We start from the raw sequence: 20,113 nt of genomic DNA, 5'->3' as shown, positions 1-20,113 counted from the left end.
ACATAAACAAAATTTATGTCATTTTTTCCCCACAAATAGTTTTCTTTTGGTGGTATTTGATCACCTCTAGGTTTTTTTTTCCCACTATAAACAAAAAAAGACTGAACATTTTGAAAAAAATAAAATTTTTTTTTAACTTTCTGCTATAAAACATATTCAATAAAAAATTTTTAAAAAAGCTAATTTCTTCATAAATTTAGGCTAATATGTATTCTGCTACATATCTGACTAAGCGTACATTGATTGGTTTGCGCAAAGGTTATATCATCTACAAACAATGGTATATACAGTTGTGCTCAAAAGTTTGCATACACTGGCAGAAAGTGTGAAATTTTGGCATTGATATTAAAAATATGAGTGACTATGCCAAAAAAATGCTCTTTTATTGAAGGATAATGATCATATGAAGCCATTTATTATCAAATAGTTGTTTGGCTCCTTTCTGAATCATAATGATAACATAAATCACCCATGGTCAAAAGTTTACATACCCTGGAATGTTTGCCCTTGGTACAGACACACAAGGTGACACACACGGGTTAAAATGCCAATTAGAGGTTAATGTCCCACATCTATGGCTTTTTAAATTGCAATTAGTGTCAGTGTATAAACAGTCAATGAGTTTGTTAGCTCTTACGTGGAAGCACTGATTAGGCTAGATACTGAGCCATGGGGATCAGAAAAGAACTGTTAAAAGTCCTGTGTAACAAGATAATGGAACTTTATAAAGATGGAAAATAACATAAAACGATGTCCAAAGCCTTGAATATGCCAATGCCACAAAAAATCCCTGTTACAATATGCCTGACAACACCTTGACATGCCTAACAACTATTTGATAAGAAATGGATTCATATGATCATCATCCTTCAATAAAAGAGCATTTTTTGGCATGATCAGTCATATTTTTAATATCAATGCCAATATTTCACAATTTCTGCCAGGGTATGTAAACTTTTGAGCACAGCTGTATACTGGAATTTTTATTTTATTTTTTTTATACTAGTAATGGCAGCAAACAGCCACTTAAAGCAGGACTTGGATATTGCGTCAGACAATCTGACACTAACTGACACTTTGTGGAAACTAGTGGCACTAATACAGGGATCAGTGCTAAAAATTTACACTGTCACTGTACTAATGACACTGTCTGGGAAGGGGTTAAACATCTAGGGTAATCAAGGGGTTAACGGTGCGCCAAGCTATGTGTAATGTGTACTGTGTGTTTTGTTTTCACTAGATAATGTGCTGGATTCTATTTCCTGCTCTACAAGGAAAGAAAATTCAGCATATTGCTGCTGACAGGACACAGCTCTGCCTTGTTTACATAGGCAGAGCTGTGTTCTGTCAGTCTCCTAGATGATCGGCGGATGGTGGCGCTCATCCATTGGCCGGCACCCGCTAATCGGCTTCTGCTGTAACAAATCACAGCGGAAACGGCGTGTACTCACCACAAAGAAGTGCAAAATCACGTACATATACGTGATTTTGTATAGAGTGGCCGCCTTGTAGCAGTACATCTGCTATGGGGTGGTTGGCAAGTAGTTTTAAGGAAGAACAATAACCCAAGACAATGAAAAGACAATGCAATGTTGTTTATTTTGCTCAAATTATTTAAATGATGTGTTTATATTTTTCTTATCCCCTATATAAAATTAGTAAGCTGTGGAAAATTGTTTGTGAATCCACTATTTAAGGCCTATGTGTACCCAGCTTAATATATGCTATTTGAGACTGCTATTGCTATCCCTTCCCTGCCCTGGAATGTGGGCAGGCCCTTGATGTCATCATACAGGATCAAAGGTGGCTCTTGGCCCTGCAATATTTAGTTTTCAAAGTTTATGTTCACTTAGTTTACTGAATATTATGGAGCTGTGGCTGCACAAGCCCAGATAACTGAAGTAAGCACAGCATCATCTTATTTGTTTTAACATTTACTGCTCCTTTGGTAAATCATCCCCAGTGGTTTTTTGAAAGAATGTACAATAATATCTCAGCAATAGAGCTGATTAACAAACTAAAGAGAAAAAAACATGGGCAAAAATGGAGTTATTACCTACAGCAGAAAAAAATCAGGTTTTATCTTGTAAGTAACAAAACATCTGAATGGTTGGTATGAACATTGGTCCATTTTTGCTGCAGAAAATCACCATTAAATTGTGCTCATCTGGACAATAATATATTAATAATGCAATATCTGGTGAAACATAGGTTCTTACCATCACATCGATAAGGATTTTGTTGGTTAATTGTGTAACCTGCATTACATGAGCAGTTAAAACCATCTACTGTGTTGATGCAAATTTGCTCACAAGCGGAGAGTCCTGCAGAACACTCGTCAATATCTGTCAAGAAAGAAAGGTCATTATTTTATATGTTTGAGTATTTAATTGATGTTTTTTTAAGTATAGTTAGTATACGTCTGTGCACAATAAGAAAGTGAAACCCTTTAACGATATTGCTGGGTTTGAAAATAGTGGTGTGTAGAATGGCATATAAAACCGTCTGAATAACAAAGTTATTTTTGCATGAAGGTAGCAAACTACTGTTGTTAGGACAAGATCAAGACAAATAGATATGGCTGTTGTTTTCTGTTTTTTGTTTATTGTAGCATAGATTTACCCCTTTGTTATAGCTCACTCCGCTAACACAGCATATACTGAGAATACGAATGTGGATGAGCCCTCTAGTGTGAATTATGAATACCTTCTAGTAAGTGGACCAGCAAACATTGAAATGAATGTACAAAGATTAAAGTCATTCTTAACACTAACAAGTGCAGAATGAATGATAATATCATATCCCACTGAAATCTAGCTAAAGCTTTCTACCATTCACCAGAAAATATTATAAATTAGTGGATTTGGAAAAAGTATTACAGTATTTAAAGGATCACATTTTCACTTCTTGTATATGTCCTTTTATGGGACCACAGGCAGCATTTCAATAGTTATCTGAATAAATCACACTTCAATATATTTTGGATAATAAATTGGCCACTGCCTTTTATTATTGGTTTTAACATCATCTTAAATAAATAAATAAACTTTATTTCAATCAATCAACTTCATCACAATTCAGTCACTAAGACTCAAGTTGCCACTATATCAGCTTTAAAACATTTCAATAACTGTCCCCCTTTTTTCAAGCACAGGTGACCATACCACATAACAAGGCAGCGACAACGGGGGGGGGCTCCACCGTTGGTCTTTTCCTCCAGCGACCAGCAACAGACCTGCTAACGTGACCCTTTAAATAGGGACCGCAGGATCTTCTGGGGGTCAACTGACTTTACTGACTAATCCCCAACATTTCCAGAAGGTTCTGGAGCACATGACCTCTTCTGACCTATCAATGGATTCCCTATTCCTTTCTGTGCAGGGGAGCTCTGAAACTTCTACTGCCATGTTCCCATGCAGAAAAGAGTGGCTTTAAAACAGGCTAACCCCCTTTTCCTTAATATTCTTGCTGTCAGGAATAAAGAAAACTGGACAATAGAGAAATATCACAGCTGGCACTACTGACCTCTCTCTGAAATGTTAGTTGCCTGACTGTTATATTACCACTCTAGCTTTAAAACTTTCTAAATCAATGATCCAGTACAAGTAAGACGTTCTTATCTGCCTACTTCTTTTGGTAAGTGACTCAAAGTATTAAAACAAAAAACAGTTGGGCAAGTAGCTCTTATTTTTTTAGAAAGTATTCAGCAGTTGCTGCCTCTATTTTTTTCCCATGGCAGTTCTTTAGGGTGCTTAATGGAATTAGGCCCTCCAGGGCATTGCCTTGTTGACACCACATGATCACAGTAAGAAAAATCACTTGATTAAAAACGTTTTATTCCATTCTTCACTCTCACATATTGTTAGAATACGCCTCACAATAAAATTACAACCTGAAGCCTGGGGAAACCATCAACAGGGATACGAACAGCATTTAAATGTAAACAGGTCATAGTCTTGTTCCACCACACTAATGAATGGTGTTCTTGTTGCTATTGTGTCCCTATTAGATAGATTTCCCCTCACTTCCTGTCCTGGTGACAACTGGGATACAGACAGCAAAAAGCAAGAATTCTAACCATTAGTTGCTAAATCAAAAGCTAAAAAACAGGTTTATTATTATCATTATTACTATTATGCAGGGCTTATATAGAGCCAACAGTTTGCTCAGCACTTTACTGATTAAAGACACATTTTAAAAAAGAAAAATGGCCAAAACTTTTTGGTTCTACTTCTCTTGTGGGTTCCAGGAGTACATTTACTTTTGTTCCCCTGTGAACCAGAGTCAGTTGGTAGCAGATATGGCTCGCTATTAGCTGATGGGGCAGAGTCATGCCAGGCTCAGGAAGAATCTCAACAATATTGTTGGGATCCACCAAGCTGGTTAATTGGCAGTTGGCTCTACCTTTCAGAGAATGGCCGGGAGCCGAAGCCAGCCATGCCCACCCCCTCACCAGCCTGGAACTCCAGCAAGCGCTGGAGAAGCAGAATGGAGAGCGGTGACTAACAATCACTGCTCTCCACTTGGGCAGGCTGAAAACTAAGCAATCAGCGGTCATATGATCGCTCAGGTATCAGTAATAGAATTAGCATGGTACAGGAGTATGTGTTTTTTTTTCATGCATCACAGCATGTAAAGTACTGTAAGTCAGCTGCCACATTCATAAACTATAACAATACTGTGTATACTGGATCTGATTACTGTGATATGTATTCAAACTAACTTACATAATATTGCATTATATAGGAGTAACTATTAAACAAAATAGTATTTTTGAAAGGTAACATCAATTAGTTTAAGTTTTATTTGGTTTATCTTCCAAATATTTTCATTATTACTCCCCATGCAGAGCTAGAAGAGGGATTTTCCTTACCCGTACAGTTGGGGCCAGAATATCCTGGGATGCACTCACAGTAAAAAGAACCATTTGTGTTTATACAAAGAGAATTGCTTGTACAATTGTTGAGAGAAGGTGTAGCACATTCATTGATATCTGGAATAGAAATAAATGCAGAGAAAGAGTAGGAAAACAATAACGCAAAACAAACAAACAAAACAAAACATTGCAATGTTTTTATTTTTCTCAAATTTGTTAAATTATGTGTGTACAAATTTGTTATATCCCTATGTCAAATTAATTTAAGCTGTGGACATACTGTATGTTTGTAAATCCAATATTTTAGTAAATCACTCACTAAATATCAAAGCCAAACTCATACTTGTCAAGTCATTAAAAAATTGTAAAGAAACACATGGCGTTTTCTGCATGTGTGCATAACCCCAATGTGTGTATGAATCGATAATTTATCAGAATAATATAGTTAACATACCTGTGCAGTAGATATATGGATCTCCATTATAGCCATCGGGACATTGACAGTTATAGCTTCCTGGTGTGTTGGTGCAATCAGCATTTTCTGCACAACTTGTTATGTTCATGCATTCATCAATGTCTGGAACAAGAGCAGATACGGGTTTAATGATGATACCTTAATAAGCTGCCACAACTGATAAGTTATTATTTAAAATGAAGATATAAGCATTTGAAGATGAAACTACTCTAAAGCTTAGTAAACACAATCAGAAAATTGTACAAAAAATATAGCTTCCGAAGCGATTATACAAAAATCTGATCGTTAGTACACAGCTTTCATCTGAAATTATTTGAAGGGACAAGCACGAAACGTTTTCTCGTACGATACCAGATTGTACCATTTTCATTTAATCAGTACAGTTTTCATTTGAAAATACAATACAATACATTACAATACATGACATAATTTCTGAATTATTATACTCTCCTATGAGAATTTTCATAACTTTAGTAACCTTTTTCTAATTGACATGAGACTAGCATGCAAAAAATTCTCATCGTGTGTACGGGGCTTAAATATTTTAAGTAGTAGTTAAATATCAGCAACTGGATTTAACACTAAGGCTAGGTTCACATCTACGTGGGGTGCTGGAATGCGTGTGGAATGCATTCCTGCACCCACATGCAGCTGCACACACTGTGCTGCAAAAAATTGTGTGGGGGTGTTAATGACACCTAATGGAACCTCCATGCACTGAAAAACGTGGTGCGGTTTCCCACATACAGAAACACAAGGTGCAAAAGCACCATGCGATTTTCCTGTGGTCAAATTTTTAAAAAGGTGCAGGGACCTTTTTTCTGCAGGAAACTCAGGCATAGCAGCCCATCCAAATAAATGGGCTGTTGTGTCAGCACAAATATGGTTTGCATCGCCACATATATGTGAACCTAGCTTAAGAATCCTGAGCTGGACAGGATTTATAGCCTTTAGGCTCTGTTCACACTAACAAGCACTGCAAAACACAATGCTTTACTGTGTGGGCAGCTGTCAGTGTAAGATCAGTCAGGCAGTGGTGTGATGCATCTCAGCACATCACACTGCTCTTTTACCACTTCAGTACTGGACACTTTCACCCCCTTCCTGCCCAGGCCAATTTTCAGCTTTCAGTGCTGTTGCACTTTAAATGACAATTGCGCTGTCATTAATCGGTACTGATGGGTAGTGACAGGAAGCACTGATACGCAGCACTGGTTGGCACTGACAAGCAGCACTGATGGGAACTGACAGGCAGAACTGATGGGCACTTATAGGCAGCATTGATTGTGATGCACTGATAATCAGGGCACTGATGATCAGTGGCCTGATTATTAGTGTAAACATCCCCTGTCACAATCTCCTCACGCTGTGACACCTTACCACAATCTGTGATTACAGCAATCACAGAGTGCGCTGGATGTGTGCCCCAGGGGGCGTGTGGGAGGCACAGTTCTGGGGGGACATAGACGCACTCCTAGAACTGGATGACCGCACTGCAGCCGTCATTTGGCTATAGAGTGGTCAAGAACTGTTACAATTTATTTGAAGTTTCAAAAGTGACCCTTCAATCATGTAGTTACTTGTGGTGCCTCTCAGTGCCCTGCAGTAAAATGCTGTATATCTGCTCGCCATACTGCACAACTGTACTGCACAGCTCACCAGCATTGTGGTGTGAATTGGGCAAATAGAAAGCAACTGTTTTATGTGTGCCCTAGTGGTGATGGGCATTTGTCTAGTGCCAGTCACGGCTAGGGCAGCCATTGCAGCCCTTGACATCATCAGATAAAACATACAGAACCAATGGTGACTGTTGGTGCTACATTATGCATTATGATGTTAGCAAGGGGGCAAGCAAATAACCAGAAAAGAGAAGAGGCTAGAGAGGACCTGCTTTCTGGCATAGAGGAAGCCTGGGAGACTGTGGTGTAAGGAGAGTAATACATGCTATTCAAGACCCTCTAGAAAAATTAGCAAAATACTGTATAAGGAAGGGACGGGGACCGTACAGTATTTATTTTTGTGCCTGGCTCACAGTTCCACTTTAAGAATTGTGACTTCGCTGTATTTTCTGAATCTGCATACTATGTCTAGGAAAATAATTTCCAGAAATAATTTAAGTCAGAATCAGCAGGCAATTAGCATTTTCAAGGGGAGGACATCTATGGCAGGTAACATATTTCTCTCATGTTCTCCTAGGCACTGATTTACATATGTTATGTGGTAACATGGCATGGCCTGTGGTACATTCACTTTATGGGCCTGGTTTGAAATTTTTCTAGACCAAAATTGGCATTACCTGATTTATTTCCATAGCCAGGGACATAATAAATGTATTAAAACTGCTTGATGCCACTTACTTATGAGAAGAGTACTGCCAAGACAGTAATATTCAGAACACTCACCGTCACAACGGTATGTATCAGTTGGATTAATGCTGTAACCTGTATTACAGGAGCAGTTGTACCCATCTAATGTATCAATACAAATTTGCTCACAGTTGGATATATTAGCAAAGCATTCATCAACACCTGTAAGAGACAGGAATTAGGTAAATTTATATTGTAATGCATGATTACATTTTAACTCTACATATTAATGGTAAACTGCTATCTTATTCTCACCATAGCATTTTATCCCATTGCCATACAGTCCAGCAGGACAAGGTGAGCATGTGTAGTTGTTACTAGGAGCGGGATTGTCTATACAGGACGATGTATTAAAACAGCTGTTGTCTAGACAAGCATTTAAATCTTCAGTACAGAATTCTCCTGTCCATCCAGAAGAACAATTGCAGCCCGCTGTCTGAATATAAAACATTCATTACAATGTGAAATTATTGAGTATTATGTTAGTAATACAGGCGATATAACAAGTGTTACATATTGGCAGTAATTTTTAGTGTTTGTAAATAAAAATCTGTCAATTGAATATACAAATAAACTGTATTCAAGTAGTTCTAGTCAGTTTTAGGAAAACAGACAATACCATGAACTTGGAGTTGTTCATCTGACCCCTCAGCACGGCATTCTCAAAGTCGCAGGTGGCATTGTTGCTGCAGTTGCACAGTATAAATGTGAGGCCTTGCTCTGCGGTAGCTTGGGAGTTGTTGGCTATTACAGTTGCAAACACGAGTGTGGAAGATGAAGGCAACCAGCTGAGAGTACCATTTACTGTAAACAATAACAAGGGCGTGAAACAGTATTGTTTTATTTGAAACCAGAAATGCCATCCCATTGGGCTAAAATTTGAAGGTGCACGTATGTTCTCAGTCTTTATTGATTGTCTTATATCAGGGGCCTTCAAACTTTTAAAACAAAGGGCCAGTTTACTGTCCTTCAGACTTTTGGGGCCAGATTTTTGCCAGTGGGGGTAGAAAATGCATACCAAACAATATGGTAGTGTGACAAGGGCACTCCTACCTGAAAAAAGAAGGTTACTAAATGATCCACGCGGAGTAATATGAATTCAAAAAATCCAGGCAATACTTTATTTGATCACATAGATCATAAGGAGGTTAAACATGAGCACGGTGAACATGTCAAACAAAATAAAATCATGTTAAAAAGCACTTGGTGTCTTCATTATAGGGTCATCTTAGCAAGTAGAGCACCATATAAGGCAATATAGAGTAATGGTGAGGTAGTTTCGCCTAGATTTCCATGGATTTCCAGCTTATATTGGAATAAGCCATGTATTCAGCAGATATGTTCCCAATATATGTCAGGAGCCTCCTGGTATATGGAAGCTGGAATACAAAAATACACAATGTGTTTAAGAAAATGTAGGAGCTGAATCGCATCCAAGCCTCACCAAGCCTCCCTCTACAGTAATTCGTGGACACTTCTATTACCTTCTCAGTTATGAGACTGTCATACCGACTTCTCAAATGTAGGGACTTCCTGGGTAGCCACCCCAAATGAAACAAAGTCCACAGTACCAGATGATTCTGAGGATATATATAAAAAGATAAGTGTATATATCACAGGCATCAAGTAACCCCTGAAAATAAGAACCACAATATGAGTATATTACCATCAATAAAGATCAAGAAGACTCCCGTCGACTTGAAATAGGATCAGGTCCTTGATGCTTGTTTAGAGGTGTATAAGGGGGTGGGAAGCCAGGTAGTCACAATACGTAAATTCCAGACACATATAGTGTATATATAGCAGGCCGTGTGTACCTGAGTCTATATATCCAATGAAGGGTTTCCAAAAATTACTCAATCTGAGAGAATTGAAGCGGTTTCATTAGGATATGGCGGTGTCACAGCTCCTTGCTAGGAAGGCACAAGGCCCTCTGAAAAACTACCATAAGGCTACTATTACAGCGGCTCGCAAACGGCAATCCCCCAGGGGAATATACCTTCCACCGGTGGCAAGTTATTTAAGCTTACAGCTGTTTAGATTTATAGAGCATTTATGGAGTTAAGAAGGCATGTTATACGGGCCTAATTTACCCTGCATACTCGGGGAATTTTTTGGAAATCCTCTTTGGAGGATAATATATATATATATATATACACGCTATCCTATTTTTTGGCACTGTATGCTGTGACATAGCCATATCCTAAGAAAACCACTTCAATTCTCTCAGATTGAGTAATTTTTGGAAACCCTTCATTGGATATATAGACTCAGGTACACACGGCCTGCTATATATACACTATATGTGTCTGGAATTTATGTATTGTGACTACCTGGCTTCCCACCCCCTTATACACCTCTAAACAAGCATCAAGGACCTGATCCTATTTCAAGTCGACGGGAGTCTTCTTGATTTTTATTGATGGTAATATACTCATATTGTGGTTCTTATTTTCAGGGGTTACTTGATGCCTGTGATATATACACTTATCTTTTTATATATATCCTCAGAATCATCTGGTACTGTGGACTTTGTTTCATTTGGGGTGGCTACCCAGGAAGTCCCTACATTTGAGAAGTCGGTATGACAGTCTCATAACTGAGAAGGTAATAGAAGTGTCCACGAATTACTGTAGAGGGAGGCTTGGTGAGGCTTGGATGCGATTCAGCTCCTACATTTTCTTATACACATTGTGTATTTTTGTATTCCAGCTTCCATATACCAGGAGGCTCCTGACATATATTGGGAACATATCTGCTGAATACATGGCTTATTCCAATATAAGCTGGAAATCCATGGAAATCTAGGCGAAACTACCTCACCATTACTCTATATTGCCTTATATGGTGCTCTACTTGCTAAGATGACCCTATAATGAAGACGCCAAGTGCTTTTTAACATGATTTTATTTTGTTTGACCGTGCTCATGTTTAACCTCCTTATGATCTATGTGATCAAATAAAGTATTGCCTGGATTTTATGAATTCATATTACTCCGCGTGGATCATTTAGTAACCTTCTTTTTTCAGGTAGGAGTGCCCTTGTCACACTACCATATTGTTTGGTATGCATTTTCTTGGGTTTATGGATCCACACTTGTATAAGTGAGTCGGAGATATGACAATGACACCAGCTATTTGTGTCATTTTAGGTGGCTTGTTTCTGTTCTATTTTTGGGGGTAGAAAATGCCCTGGGCCCACCATCGGTGAAAGTAACCATGGCCTCAGGGTTGGTGGTCAGTAGCAGGAGTAATGCTCCATCATTGGTATTAGTGGGAGGAATAAAGCCCCATCATTGGTGTCAGGGCAGGAATTATGCCCCACTGTTGGTGTCAATGGGAGAATTAGTGCCCCAAGGGCCAGATAAAGGCTGGCAAAGGGCCACATCCGGCCCTCGGGCCACAGTTTGGAGACCACTGTCTTATATCATGCTCAATAAATGTACTACATATTGACACAACTTGTTAAGTCAGTGTTGTTAAGTCAGTGGCAGAATTTCAAAGCTTAATGCCTACAAGTAGCTAAATCCACAGGACTGTGCAGTAGCCAAACCAATACAAAAGACTTTAAATTATAGATTAACTCCTCTTTTGTGGAAAAATATAGCAAATAAAAAAAAGCATATAAAATTGCTACACAAGTCTTGATGTAATTTAAAATTACCTTTCATTTTCAATCTGCAGTCACTGTAATGTTTTATATAATTCAATGCAATATGGCAACTTGCAGGCATTCTGTCTTCAACTTACAAGCCAACCTCAATGCACTGTTTGATTGGGCAACTATGTGGCAAATGAGGTTTAATGTTGATAAATGTAAGGTTATGTACTTGGGGGGCTAAGACTATGCATGCATCATACATACTAGGGGGGTACAACTGGGGGAATCAATGGTGGAGAAGGAGCTGGGGATTCTGGTAGATCACAAGCTTAATAATGGCATGCAATGCCAAGCTGCGGCTTCTAAAGCGAGCAAAATCCTCTCTTGTATTAAAAAAGGTATAGACTCCAGAGAGAGAGATATAATTTTACCCCTGTACAAATCATTAGTAATACCTCATCTGGAATATGCAGTTCAGTTTTGGGCACCAATTCACAAAAAGAACATCGGGGAACTGGAGAAAGTACAGAGAAGGGCAACCAAACTGGAGGAGCTCAGCTATGAGGAAAGATTAGAGGAACTAAATTTATTCTCTCTTGAGAAGAGGAGATTAAGGGGGGATATGATTAACATGTATAAATACATCAGTGGTTCATATAGTGAACTCGGTGTAGAGCTATTCATCACAGAGGACAAGGGGGCACTCTTTACGTCTGGAGGAAGAGAAATTTAATCTCCAAACACGGAAAGGTTTCTTCACAGTGAGAGCTGTGAAAATGTGGAATAGACTCCCTCAAGAGTTGGTTCTGGCCAGCTCAGTGGATTGCTTCAAAAAAGGCCTGGATTGTTTCTTAGATACACAGAATATAACTGGATACTAACATTTATAGGTAAAGTTGATCCAGGGAATATCTGATTACCTCTCGGGGGATCAGGAAGGAATTTGTTTTCCAGCAGGAGCAAATTGGATCATGCTTTGCTTGGTTTTATTTGCCTTCCTCTGGATAAACTGTGGGTATAGGATTATAAATTTTTTTTTCTATGGTTGAACTGGATAGACTTTTGTCTTTTTTCAGCCAGACTAACTATGTAACTATGTAACAGTTGGTGTATGGATTGCCTCACAAAATGTAATTTACTGTTTGGGTGATTGGCTCACTGGTTTTCCTAGAAGTCCACATTAAGAAAAGAGTCAGATTTTAGACCCCCCCCCGCAATGTTTTGCTGAGACACGCCCCAAGGGTTAATCACTTTGAAAGGGATACAGAAACTGCAGATTTCCTCACTAGAACACAGAACGTGAATCAGCTAAAAATAACGAAAGAGACCATCCCATTCAGAATGAGTATGCAATCATTCTGGCTAAACAAAGAGCTATTTATTCACAGGCACAGGAACAAAAACATAATAAAAATAAAACAACAGTAAAAATTCCTGCAATGTACATTGATCACCCAAAGGCATTTTTTTTTTCTTTTCAACAAACGTAGGGTTGCTCTTTAAATCTAGGGCTTGTAACTGAAGACTATAATTGATCCACTCCTTCAAACCCTTCCATGTACTAAAGAATAGAGTCTCCAGCTTACTCAAAGAATCAGAGGAGGTGATAGTTAAAGTTAGAACTATGGCCTCCTGTTAAAAAAAAAAAAATTTGCTCTAGCACACAAGTGCATTAATGCCTCCTAGTCTCTCTGAAAAGCCACTCTCTCATGTAGGCTGTAGTTACGTGCACTACAGTGGGATGATAAAATGTTGCAGGGGCCATGGCTACTAGACATGGGTGTTACGTTTCCATTTGTTTTTCTGATGAAAATGTCATTTTTGGAGATTTAGATGTACAGTGTACGAATCTCTGAATGGACATAGTAACATATGTAAACAAATCCAAAAAAAGTCATAATGAAATACCAGATGCATTTGTTTCATTTGGATGATGTCACAGGAGGCAATAGTAGTTGGGGCCCATGGGGAGATTAACAAATTTTTTGATATTGATAATTTGGAATTGGAAAATGAATGGATTTGAATTTCACTACATTCGTTAATTTGGATTAGGCCAGTCGATATTGTCCAGTCAACTCATGCCATTTCTCTTAGTGGGTTGGACTAGCGTCCAAAAATATCAAATCAATCCGATTAGAATCTGTCCGATTTGATAATATATTGAATACATTGCAATCTTCCGGAAAAACTGCTACATTTTTCAAAATCACCTGGACCAATGAATGTATAAAACAAATGCTGAAGATACAAAATGAATTCTGAAAACAAATCTGTTCAACATAACGAATATGACAATATAAAACTCTTCAATGAATTAATGCATCTGAAATGAAACAAAAATTTCCGGCTGGCAAATGTCTATTGGCTACCAGCAATCTTACTGCTGATTCACAATTACAGTCTGCAGCTTAGCAGTCAGCACCTGGCCACTCCTAGTCCTGCCCTATCTTTTTTGGATTGGCAAAACTTTTTCTATGGCTGAAACCCTCCCACTGTGATCTGCAGTATCTGCGAGGGGGAGCATGTGAGACAAAATTTATGAAAGATTTGGGAAGGAAGGAGGATTCGGGGGAAAGAAAGAAAGTTTTGAGAGGCTTGTACATTGCATAGTGACTGGATTTGGTACTAGTTTAGAATGTAATGCATGATTCTTATCTGTACCTGAACTGTAAAACAGAGTGTTGTAAAATGAAACCATGTTCATTAAACAACCAATTATTTGCTGGGGAAATGTATATAGGAGCTTCTCTTTTCTGCCGTTTTTCTTATATCTGACCTGATCTGACCATTATACATTATTTCATTATATTATACCAGTATTTATTGGCAGCATATTTTTCAGAAAATAACAGCTTCTATAAATATAGATTTGCAATCATTTGGAAATCTTCTTGCTACCACTCCCACTTTGACCATTCTAACAGAGGTCATTATGATAATAATCTCTATGGGGTACACATCCAGTATAACATGTCTAGTAATGTCATAAGGCTATTGGATAATTATTCATGAGTATATGTCATACCTGAAATGATGACATCAGTGGATTCTGTTTCCAGACTGAACACAGAGTCTGCAGCAGTGTACTTAATCAGGACTTGTTGACCCAAGGAGCTCATGACAGTTGCAGGGCCAGAGATATTTGGTGGGAAAATGGCTACATAAAAAAGAAAAAAAAGCCGCAAATTTATATAATATATTTTGATTTTTTTAGTATTATGATCAATGCAGACAGTCCTTAGGTTACGAGCAAGATAGGTTCTGTAGGTTTGTTCTAAAAGTGATTCTAAAAACTTTTTTTTGTTAAATAACAAACACGTCTATATTTACCAACTGTCTGCAGTAGTTTTGCACAGAGCAGGCCGGATCCTCCTCTTCTTGGGTTCCCCCTCCTAAAGGGTGCACCCATAGCAAGTGGCTTGCTATGGGGAACCCACTGCTCCATGTGTCCATTCACACATGGAGCTGTGGCTTGGCCCTGCCCCCTCTCTCTACTCATCGGCTGTGATTGTGATTGACAGCAGTGGGAGCCAATGGCTCCCGCTTCTGTCTCAGACAATGAAGAGAGGGTGTCCCAGGATAGCCAATACTCCAGTACAGATTGCTGGATTGAGAGGGGGCTTAGGTGAGTATGGGGGGGGGGGGGTTGGGGGCTCTCCTGCACAGAGAAGGTTTTTTACCTTCATGCATATAATGAATGAAGGTAAAAATCCTTCAGCCTCTAGAACTACTTTAAGTTGAATTTGTATGTAAGTTGGAACAGGTGCATTTTTTAAGTGTAATTCCAATTTAAGCTTTTGATAGCATAAGAAGGGGTTAACTGGTCATGCAGGGATGTGGGGTTGCTGACAGGTCCATGGCAGCATGCAGTGAGCAACAAGATGGCCACGCAGCGCTTTCCAGGACCAGCGTGATGTCAAGTTGCCTCCATTCTTAATTACTAGTTGCATGTAAGTTGGATGTTTTGTAACTCAGGGACTGCCTGAAATAAGTTTCATGTACGTATTGTGTTTTTCAGTAATTCAATCCCTCCCATTGTTGTGTATTTTTTTTTTAAGTTAGAACTATGGCTTCCCATTAAAAATATGTTTTTCAGCACTGATTCATACGCCAGGCAGCACCTGACCACACCTAGTCCTTCCCAGTGCTTTTTGGATTGACAGCACTGCCCCTTTTGTTGAAACCCTCACACTTTGAGCTGCAGTGTCTGGGAGAGGGAGCATGTGAAACAAAAAAACATGATAAATTGAAACTAATGAAATTAATTGACAAGCTTAAATTGGGTTTACGTTCCACTGGATCTAACTGGATATTGGATTTTCTCAGTAATAGGCCCTAGACTATTAAAATTGGAGAACAACACTCCTTGACATTTTTCCTCAATACAGGGGTGTAAAAAAGTTGTGTATTGAGTCTTTTTTTAATTTACTTAGCCTACTTATGACTGTGTTTCATGGTTTGAGGCCAACTCACTGATAACATTTATGGATGACAACACCATGAGTTAAACTTAAAGCATTACTTTTTCTAAACATTGGACAGAGTAGAGATGGATTAGAACATCTATTAGGTTTTCATTGCTGTCTGTGCCCCATTAGGGAGATTCGCCCCTTTCTGTTTGTCCTTTTTACTATTATCGTTGAAAGTGAGAGTAAAAGAAAATCACAAAATGTGGGTTGTCTCTAAAAAAGTAATAGAGGGGAAGTCTTCCAATGGACACACTAGTGTTGGTGACCTGGGGGTCCCGAAGGCGTTCCTTTAATTTGCAGATATTTTCTCTCAATTTCTTCTTTGGTTATGGGACATGAAGTGAAGGTTAATCTCCCCAATGGGACACAGATAGCAAAAACAAATTTGGCATGGAATCAAAACCTCCCTTGCTCTATTCAAAATAAAAAAAAAATGTTTTGCCTATAGTTCTACTTTAAGAGTTGTTAATATATTTTAGAAGAAGGACCTGTAATAATACAGGTCCTTCGCACATGCTGTTTCTGTGTATGAAGATTCTTCTTCAGTTGTCCACGTCACCACATCATACAGGTGGTGACGTGGACAGCTGAAGAAGAATCTTACTATCACATAAGAAGACAGAAGGCTCGGGACCTGAATGTCATGTTAACATGGATTTAGGTGAGAAAAAGGGATGTTGTTTTTTATTTTTATACCAGTGATCAGTCAATGAGGGGCAGAGAGGGGAAGAGAAGGACAAAAATCAGCTTTAAGATATTTTCAATCCTTATATTTATGGTGGAAAGTCAATTTTTGAACATCTTGTTATTCTGCCTGAACAATGCATATTTAAAACATATATAGCCTAGTGCTACTTGGGGGCTGCAGGCTTGTATTGTTCTTAGTCATGATACTTATAATTATTACTACAATCATTTTGTCACTGGATCGGACCAACATATGACTCACAGTGCTGGCATCTCTGTGACCATGTACCTGTTTTTTAAATTCTTCATTTAGACCAAGATAAGCCAGGGTTAGACAACCAGTCTTAGAATTCGCATTGTAAGACAACTGTATACCATAAGAAAACGGTACATATACAAGGCAAAAACAAGTCAATACTAAGTAGGCATATGTTATACCAGAGGAATTCCACAAAGTAGCCCTATGCCTGCTTTTTCATGCCCACCCATAACTATCACTCTCATGCTTTCAGCATCTGATGTGTCTGACAGCTACAGTACCTCCCATCTGCACCTTTTAAAAAGGAAAGTAAAGAAATTGTCTCTCGAGTGTTTGATTTTTACACTTACCCATCTGAGATCTCCGCTCACTATATGCAGAATTACTATTCATAGTGGCAGATCCTACAGCAGAGTTTCCAGTGCTCAGAATATCATAGAGACAGTCTGTATTTCCACGACAAGTGCTGTTTGCTTGTTGGATAGCTGCAGGGTCACTGGATGAAAGCAGCTCATCAAGGAACATTGGTACAAAACTATTGTTATTGTAAGTATACCAGTTTTCTCCAATAGTTGTGCTATATAGGAATATTGAATCATTGGGTGTTGTTTTCCCTAAAGAATTAAATGTGCATATGGATAATTAATGAAACTGAAAAAATACAAACAAATTACAGTTATACTCTTAACACACCTAAATCTGCTTTAGCTGCTTAGTGGTGATTGCAACATTACAGAATGATTATAATTATAATTTGTTCTACACTATATCGCCAGCCAGGTTCTTAGTGATAAAATGTAAAAGAACATTTTATTTATCAAATGATGATGTCCATGGGAGCCAAATCAGTTCTGACCAAACAAACCTGGGGGATCGTTTAAACCTGCCTGTGAAATGGCACACCAGTATGATGTATACAATTTACTTCAGCAAAACTGATATATACAAAGACAAAAAATGCTATTTAAATTACGAGTAAATGACAGCCCTCCCTAGTACCACTGTTTAGCAGTAAAAAAACACAATACACTTTGACAAGTCCTTTTATATAAAAAAAATGTCACACAATGTAAATCCATCATAAATCATGTTGTTCAGAGATAAAGACCTTCATCAATCATGATCAACATGCCCTTTGGAAGAAAAAATATATATATGGTGACCCGCTTGCACTGAATGACAGATCCTAGTCTGGCAGTTGAATTAAAAACAAAGAAGAGATGGCAGCTGATGTCATTGACCAAAAATGGCCATATCCATTGACCAAATAGGGCCGTGGCCTAATTTGGTCACTGATGTCAGCAGCCATCCCTGCTCCTTTGTTTACATTCAGTATCCCTAGCTGACAATTAAATGGCTGTTGAGAATACATCACTGGTTGCTAGGAAGCCAGGGTCCACTGGCACCCTAACAACCACACTGAGGGGAAAGTTGTTACATTTAGCAGCAGCAGTAATGTCACTTGTAATTGTAACACTCTTTACTGCAGGCTTCCTGTCTGGCTTGGCAGGTGGGCAAACACCCAATTTAGTTTGTCCATTTGCCGAGCGCTAAACAGGCAAAGTTTTGACTGAATTTCTACTTCAGTATAAAATCCAGTAGTTATCCCTCATCCTTCCAGCAAATGCAATCCTGGTTCCTGCTGTGAATGTGAAAAGGTGTCTCAAAGTGTCCCTGTCCACCAGTTATGCCTGCTCCCAGGCCAAATTAGCCTCTGACACATCCCTCCTGTATTTCACTTTCTCCACACACAGATTCAAGCAAGCATTAAGCTGTTGCGCAAGTATTAGTGCATGCAGCTGACTTAGCCCGAGTTTACATATATGCAGTGCGGTATATCGCATGTAATTCGCACAGGAACCGCACCACATTCCTGTGCAAATCACATGCGATTAGTGTGTGTTGCGATTGGAGCCATACATTAATTATGGCTCTACTCGCACCGTACCCACACCAAAAAGGTGCAGGACCCTTATTTTGGTCCACACTAGAATCATGGGTATTCACACCAATGCAATCCGATTCTGCACATCGCACCGCATTTTGTGGACCGCTTTTGGGGTGTTTTTAACTTAAAATACACACCCGCAGCGGTTCGCATGAACGGGGTGCAATTCTGATGTGGTGCGGAACTCGCACAGAAAACGCTGCAAATTCTACACCGCATCAGTATGAACCAGGGCTTAGTGTAGGAAGGCTGAATAATCCAAAATGCACTTACAGTATACAGACACTATCACAGAGGATATAAATATTTTATCATTTTGCCAATTACCCCAGAGTTATTCTGGGGTATCCTGACTTTGTGTCAGCTGCATGAACTGCTCTCCATTGAAAATATCTGAGATATTGGTGTAGATTTTTATTTTCTCTTGGGACTACAATACACAGAAAAAAAAAAGAAATATGAAATACATGAATGTTGGGAAGAAATTGTAGTACTGGCATCCTACCACTTCAGTGCCGCCCTCTGTGTAATACAAACAATTATGACAATAAAATATTCACTTACATGACATGCCAAAGTCGAAGATCTGTGAGTCATTTGGCTTTGTATTGTCATTATATGGTAATGTGTCACCATAAGCAGTCAGAAAGTCATCATATTGATTTCCATTTAATACTCCTGGAATGAAATAGAAGACATAAAAAAACACTGACAAATTGTGATAACATTAAAGTTTGTTCTCACTAATGTGACTTTGTTTCAAGGTACAACAGGAATAATTAGATCTCTGCATTATGTAGGAAGATTGAATAGTTTCCTCTGCATGAATAAAAGCAGTAACATTTCCCTAGTGGTTAAAGTATTGTGTAGTTATTTGTCAACAGTTGGACTGTAGTGTCTGTCTGTATTAACAGACTAGAATGAATTGTTGGGGACTAGTGTATCCTTTTTGTCCCAGTTAAAAAAAAACAAAACAAAACCTAGCATTAAGAGAAAAGTGCAGTCCATGATTACCATCCTTCTGAAACTGCTAGTTGTCTGACTGCCACAGTTTTAAAATTCTCCTAGTCATTGATCCTGAACAATTATTATGATTGGGAGTTCTGACTTTGCTGAATGCATGCTTGTTTCAAATCTGTGACTCAGAAAGTAGTGAGACAGCCAGTCGATTAGCCATTCTAGAACTAGATACAAAATGATAAACAGTGCATTTTTCACAAATCATGTCAAGATAACATAAAAAAGAAATATGTTGTATATTTCTGTAATCTGTGCAAATGTCCATGTTTTATCCCTTTAAACATGCTTCAAGTACAGTAAAATAACTGTTAATTTGCCAGAAATATAGTATATTCCCACCTTTCTCTTTGACAAGATAGCATAGCTCTAAATTCCTAAACATGTAGTCAGGGGGGGACTGACAACTCAT

Source organism: Staurois parvus, unplaced genomic scaffold (assembly GCF_062004578.1).
Source record: "Staurois parvus isolate SC_StPar_1 unplaced genomic scaffold, SC_StPar_1.0 ptg000235l, whole genome shotgun sequence".
NCBI lineage: Eukaryota > Metazoa > Chordata > Amphibia > Anura > Ranidae > Staurois > Staurois parvus.
The sequence above is the reverse complement of the archived record's forward strand: the minus strand, read 5'-3'. Positions refer to the sequence as shown.